This window comes from Chrysoperla carnea, assembly GCF_905475395.1.
Source record: "Chrysoperla carnea chromosome X unlocalized genomic scaffold, inChrCarn1.1 SUPER_X_unloc_57, whole genome shotgun sequence".
NCBI classification, from domain to species: Eukaryota; Metazoa; Arthropoda; class Insecta; order Neuroptera; family Chrysopidae; genus Chrysoperla; species Chrysoperla carnea.
This window is the reverse complement of record NW_025408186.1, coordinates 6,307-13,646: the sequence shown is the minus strand read 5'-3', so window position 1 is coordinate 13,646 and position 7,340 is coordinate 6,307. Positions and strand designations below refer to the sequence as shown.

At 24.7% G+C, this 7,340-nt stretch overlaps 1 non-coding gene across 1 annotated transcript; it reads left to right on the top strand.

The window, feature by feature from the left end:
- The first annotated feature begins 854 nt into the window (after positions 1-854).
- LOC123304473 lies at positions 855-973 on the top strand. The gene has a single exon (XR_006536492.1). It is a non-coding gene; the product is annotated as a 5S ribosomal RNA (ribosomal RNA).
- Positions 974-7,340: the final 6,367 nt, after the last annotated feature.

Here is a 7,340-nt window from a genome sequence, read left to right as displayed (position 1 = left end):
AAAATATTTAGCTGCAAATTATAAAGTGGATTCTGATAAAATTTCACCATTTATTAAAAAATATTTAAAAGCTGCTGTAACTGAGGGAGCCTTGGTACAAACTAAAGGTAAAGGTGCATCTGGTTCATTCAAATTGGCTGCTTCCGCTTCATCTAATTCTTCAGCTAAATCAAAAGTATCCAAAAAAGAAAGTGGAGCAAAAGGTTCAGCAAAGAGTGCTAAAAGTAAACGGGCACCAAAAGAAAAGAAAGCCACAACTACATCATTGGCAGCCAAAAAGCCTAAAGCAAAAAAAGCGACTCCATCATCATCAACTGCTGCTAAAAAAGTTACTGCAAAATCATCAGCGGCATCAAAAAAAGCACCAGTTAAAGCAAAACCAGCAAAAAGTACAAAATCCGCTGCCAAAAGTAGCCCTGCTCGTAAACCGAAAGCACCAAAAGCTAAGAAAGCTTCTGTTGCCAAATCATCTCCTACAAAAATTAAAAAAGCAGCACCAAAAAAGAAATGATCTGTTACTTTAATAATATATTGAAATATTTCATTATTTTTGCTAAAAAATGAAAATAACATAGGCCTTAATACAGGCCACAAATTAATATTTGATAAGAGTAAATTATTTTTTGTATAAATATTTTATAAAATAATAGTTTAGAAACATTTGCCACAGTCAGTACCACGGATGGGTGGCCACTTGAGAATACTGTGTGCGGTTGCATTTTTATTTAAAATATATGGTATAATAAATAAGTATATATTTAAATTGATTACTTCATTGAAAATTTTAATAATATACTTTAATATTAATGATATTTATGAAAAATATATATTTGTAAAAATTTTCATTTATTACTGGCAACAGCCATACCACGTTGAAAACACCGGTTCTCGTCCGATCACCGAAGTTAAGCAACATTGGGCACAGTCAGTACTTGGATGGGTGACCGCTTGGGAACACTGTGTGCGGTTGCCTTTTTATATTAAAAATATAAATTATTTTTCTTCTTTTCTTTTTTTTTACACACCATATATAAATATATGTTATTTAGAAATGTAAACCTTTTATATTATTCATCAACAAATAAATATTATTTTTTGTATAAAATTTTATTGCATTTATAACTCATATCATGGTTACTTTAAAGCGAGAAGTTTTTTTAATATTTCAAATGAATATAAAATAATATAAATTTTATGAAATTTATTTATTTTTAGAAATAGCAATCGCTTATAATTATAACAAAATTTTAATAATGTTTAATTTTATTTCAATAATTTATATTTATATATATATATATAATATATATATATATATATATATATATATATTTTTTAATAAAAATAATATACTCTTATTTAATAATATATGTTGGTCCTATATATAGGACCGAAAATATTTCTTATTTGTTTTTTTTTTTTTAAATTGTCATTTAAAACGCTTATGCACGTTCTCCACGAATACGTCTTGCCAATTGTATATCCTTAGGCATAATTGTAACACGCTTTGCATGAATTGCGCATAAATTGGTATCTTCAAATAAACCTACTAAATAGGCTTCACTAGCTTCTTGTAATGCCATAACAGCTGAACTTTGGAAACGTAAATCGGTTTTAAAATCTTGTGCAATTTCACGTACTAAACGTTGGAATGGTAATTTACGAATTAACAATTCAGTACTTTTTTGATAACGACGAATTTCTCGTAAAGCTACTGTACCAGGACGATATCTGTGTGGTTTTTTTACTCCACCAGTTGCTGGTGCACTTTTACGTGCAGCTTTCGTTGCTAATTGTTTTCTTGGTGCTTTACCACCAGTTGATTTACGTGCAGTTTGCTTGGTTCTAGCCATTTTCAAATAATAATGTTTTTACAAAAAAACACACAATTTTAAAAATTATATTCGACAATTTGATACTACAAAGTCAAATGTTTAAATGCGAAATAAATGTGTTGTATTTATATTTATATGAAATTTCAAAATTTTTGTTGTCATATCCTATTGGATAGCTATCAGAGTATGGACTAATCAAATTGTATAGGCGTGGCTTAAAAAATCTTTAATGCTTTATATAAAAAGGCACAATTGTACCGGCGCTCACATACATTACAATACTTGTGAGGTTAACACACGTGTTATCCGTTCGTTAAAATATTGTAAATAATTTTTTATTAAAATGACTGGCAGAGGAAAAGGTGGAAAGGGTCTTGGAAAAGGGGGTGCAAAACGTCATAGAAAAGTTTTGCGTGATAATATCCAAGGTATTACAAAACCTGCAATTCGTCGTTTAGCACGACGAGGTGGAGTAAAACGTATCTCTGGTTTAATTTATGAAGAAACACGTGGTGTACTTAAAGTATTCCTTGAAAATGTTATTCGGGATGCTGTTACATATACTGAACACGCAAAACGTAAAACAGTTACAGCTATGGATGTTGTATATGCATTAAAACGACAAGGTCGTACTTTGTATGGTTTTGGAGGTTAAGAAAATATAATAATTTACTTAAAATATTTAGTAAATTTATTAAAGAATATTTAATACATCCGATAAATTTAAACAGGCTTTCCTTTTTGGGAAGCCACTAATTTTATTTATATAAGAGTAAATAAATTTGTTAATAAATATAACATATTATATAATTTGTTTACAACAAATTATTTTGTTTATAACATACATTACCAAATATTTTTATTTTTTTTTTTTTTTGTAATATATCTGCAATAATAAATTATAATTTGTATATTATCTATTTTATTTTACAATAACTTATTGAATTTTTGAAAAAATTTTATTATAAATTAATATACTATTATATTTTTTATATATATAAGTTAAGAGTAACAAGTATCGATAGGAGATTATCGAATTTATAACTAATAAAACATTTCGCCTTAATCAAAGAAAATAAAGATTTTGCTATACCATTTTTTATACTTTCAATAAATAATTTATTATTAAATTTTTATTATTTCATTTATTTTTTAAAATTATTAAAAATATTTTTCTAATAATTATAAGCGTACATAAACAAGTAGTAAATGTAAAATGAAAATAATAAAGGTAATGTAATGCAAATGCATTACATTGATTTAGGATATATATTCCGCGATATCCTTTATTATATTTAAAATTAATAATATTGATATACTAATAATAGATATATTCAAGCTATTAATATATAAAATTTTATATTAAATATGATATTAATAATTGTTTATTTAATTTTTTTGTATATATAAAAATAATTTACTCTTATTTAAAAAATTTGATGGCTCTCTTAAAAAGAGAGCCGTTTTTATATGTTGATGTATTTTTATGTTATCAATTAAATAATATTTTCGATTTATTTATTTTGAACTTGTATATTTTGTAACAGCTTTAGTACCTTCACTAACAGCGTGCTTTGCCAATTCACCAGGTAATAATAATCGAACTGCGGTTTGAATTTCCCGACTTGTGATTGTTGAACGTTTATTATAATGTGCTAAACGTGATGCTTCAGCAGCAATACGTTCAAAAATATCATTAACAAAACTGTTCATGATACTCATAGCTTTACTAGAGATACCAGTATCAGGATGCACTTGTTTTAATACTTTGTAAATGTAAATTGCATATGATTCCTTGCGCTTCCTCTTCTTTTTCTTATCACTCTTTGATATATTTTTTTGAGCTTTGCCAGCTTTTTTTGCTGCTTTTCCACTTGTTTTTGGTGGCATTGTTACAAACAATTAATATACACAGATAGTTACAGAACACCAGTCAGTATATGTATGAGCGTGTCGTGTATACAACTAGCGTATTATATACGCGAAGATGGATATAACAATAAAAATGAATACTACTCTCTGATTGGCTGAAAATAATACTATAAGGTGATTGGTTTATTTTTAAAGTTTTATATTTTATAAATATTATAAATTAAAATACCCAAATAACATTTTAAACATTTATGTTACAATCCCCGTAACGTACACATCTGTGTGATTATATTTACAAAAAAAAATATTAATTAAATAAATTTATTCGCTATGTCTGGACGAGGTAAAGGTGGTAAAGTAAAGGGAAAGGCAAAGTCAAGATCAAGCCGAGCAGGATTACAATTTCCTGTTGGAAGAATTCACAGATTATTACGAAAAGGAAATTATGCTGAACGAGTAGGTGCTGGTGCCCCAGTATATTTGGCTGCTGTTATGGAATATTTGGCTGCAGAAGTTCTCGAGTTAGCTGGTAATGCTGCCCGTGATAACAAAAAAACACGTATCATTCCACGTCATTTACAATTGGCAATTCGTAATGATGAAGAATTAAATAAATTATTATCTGGTGTAACAATTGCTCAAGGTGGTGTATTACCAAACATTCAAGCAGTGTTATTACCAAAGAAAACTGAAAAGAAAGCATAAATTAAAAACATTGCATTAATTTTTATAATAATAATACATCGATCATAGGCCTTTTAATAAAAGGCCACAAATTTATTTAAAATAAGAGTAAAAATTATTTTTATAAATAATATATTATAATATTTTTTTAAAGAATCAATTTAAATAATTATAAATTAATGATTCTTTTTTTTTTTTTTTTTTTTTATATGTTATTATGGAAATAATTCATCATATTATGATGACATTTAGGTAACATATTATAAGAATATTCATAAAATATTATCAAAATAATATTGTATTATGATGATATTTAGACAAAATATTATAAGAATATACACAAAATATTATCAAAATAATATCATTAGATAACAAAACTGTTCATGATACTCATACCTTTACTAGAGATAAAAGTATCAGGATGCACTTGTATTAATACATATTATCACAACATCACAAAATATTTTTTAAAAGGAAAAATTTTTTAAAAATTATTATAAAATTTGATTGAATTAAATTTCAATTTATTTTTTTAATAATTAAAGAAAAAAAAAAGCATATAAACTTTCTATTGAAAATGTTATTTTCAACTAGATGGCCAAGTGAACTTTGTTACACAAACAATATATGACGTATTCGTTATTTAAATAATCAGTATCCTTTGATATTATATCAATACGTTACTCTCTTCTTTTGATACATATTAATAAAATTTCAATTTATAAGATTTTATGTCAATTATATAAATAATATTATAAATTTTCTAAATACATAAGTTAAGTAACAAAAAATTTGAATAACAAGATAAATTTATATATTATGTTTTAATACTCGATACTATAATATATCGCATCCGTTACCAATTATTCGGTATCCTTTGATTTATACACAGAATGAACCAAAAATATGTATCAAATTTATTTTATTTATTTATATATTTAATATTATTATTATTATTTTATATTACAAAGTTTCTTAACGAAGCTTACAATGATTTCTCATATCGTACTTAACAAAATTATTTAGATCATATAAAATTTAAATTGTTAAAAAATTTTTATATTTATTATTATTATTTATTTTTATTAAAATTACATAACATAAAATTAATAATATTTTAATAATTATATAAATTAATTCTTATTTAAAATAATCTTATATTAATCTCAACAAATACTCTAATAATATATTTTGTCATAAATTTTTTTATATTTAAAATAAATATTATAATATATAAATACTTATATCAGTATAAAATTTCTTTATATAATTATGAAAAAATTAATTTAATAGTTAATTATTGATATTAATGCATAAATAAAAGTATTTTCTAATGAAATATATTTTGTCAATGTTCGATTAACACATTTCATAATAATACGTTTTCATTATTGACAAAAAAAGTTTTTCTAAAAATGAAATCTTATACTATAATATATATATTTATATATTAAATTTTTTAATTATTTATATACTAATAATTTATAATAAATCGATATTAAATAAAAAATAAAAATATATACTTTTTAAGTTTACCTTAAAAATATTATTGTTTTGTATGATTGAAATAATTAATATTAAACTATGTTTATTAATAATTGTTAATAAAAAAATTAAATATATTTTAATTTATAAAATAAATATTATTATTAAATTTATAATTTATTATTTTATATATTATAGAAATTGAAAAAATAAATCATGTTTACTACGACAGTAAATTAGAAATACTATTTAATTTTTATGTGTTTTCTACATGGTACTTTGACTTACATAGGGACTTATATTATTGTGAATAATGATATAATTGAAAACCTTTATTTTTTATTTGATAGAATTATTATATTTTATCATTTAAATATTTATAATAAATACATTATTTTTATAAAGTAAAAAATATGGCCGAAGAAAATTCTACAGCTGTTGCAGCAACTGCGGTTACTGCTGCTTCTACAACACCAACAAAAAAAGCAACAGCTTCTGGTGCTAAACGTACAAAACAACATTCAAAACCAACACATCCACGTACATCAGAAATGGTTGTTAACGCAATTAAAAATTTAAAAGAACGTGGTGGTTCATCATTACAAGCAATTAAAAAATATTTAGCTGCAAATTATAAAGTGGATTCTGATAAAATTTCACCATTTATTAAAAAATATTTAAAAGCTGCTGTAACTGAGGGAGCCTTGGTACAAACTAAAGGTAAAGGTGCATCTGGTTCATTCAAATTGGCTGCTTCCGCTTCATCTAATTCTTCAGCTAAATCAAAAGTATCCAAAAAAGAAAGTGGAGCAAAAGGTTCAGCAAAGAGTGCTAAAAGTAAACGGGCACCAAAAGAAAAGAAAGCCACAACTACATCATTGGCAGCCAAAAAGCCTAAAGCAAAAAAAGCGACTCCATCATCATCAACTGCTGCTAAAAAAGTTACTGCAAAATCATCAGCGGCATCAAAAAAAGCACCAGTTAAAGCAAAACCAGCAAAAAGTACAAAATCCGCTGCCAAAAGTAGCCCTGCTCGTAAACCGAAAGCACCAAAAGCTAAGAAAGCTTCTGTTGCCAAATCATCTCCTACAAAAATTAAAAAAGCAGCACCAAAAAAGAAATGATCTGTTACTTTAATAATATATTGAAATATTTCATTATTTTTGCTAAAAAATGAAAATAACATAGGCCTTAATACAGGCCACAAATTAATATTTGATAAGAGTAAATTATTTTTTGTATAAATATTTTATAAAATAATAGTTTAGAAACATTTGCCACAGTCAGTACCACGGATGGGTGGCCACTTGAGAATACTGTGTGCGGTTGCATTTTTATTTAAAATATATGGTATAATAAATAAGTATATATTTAAATTGATTACTTCATTGAAAATTTTAATAATATACTTTAATATTAATGATATTTATGAAAAATATATATTTGTAAAAATTTTCATTTATTACT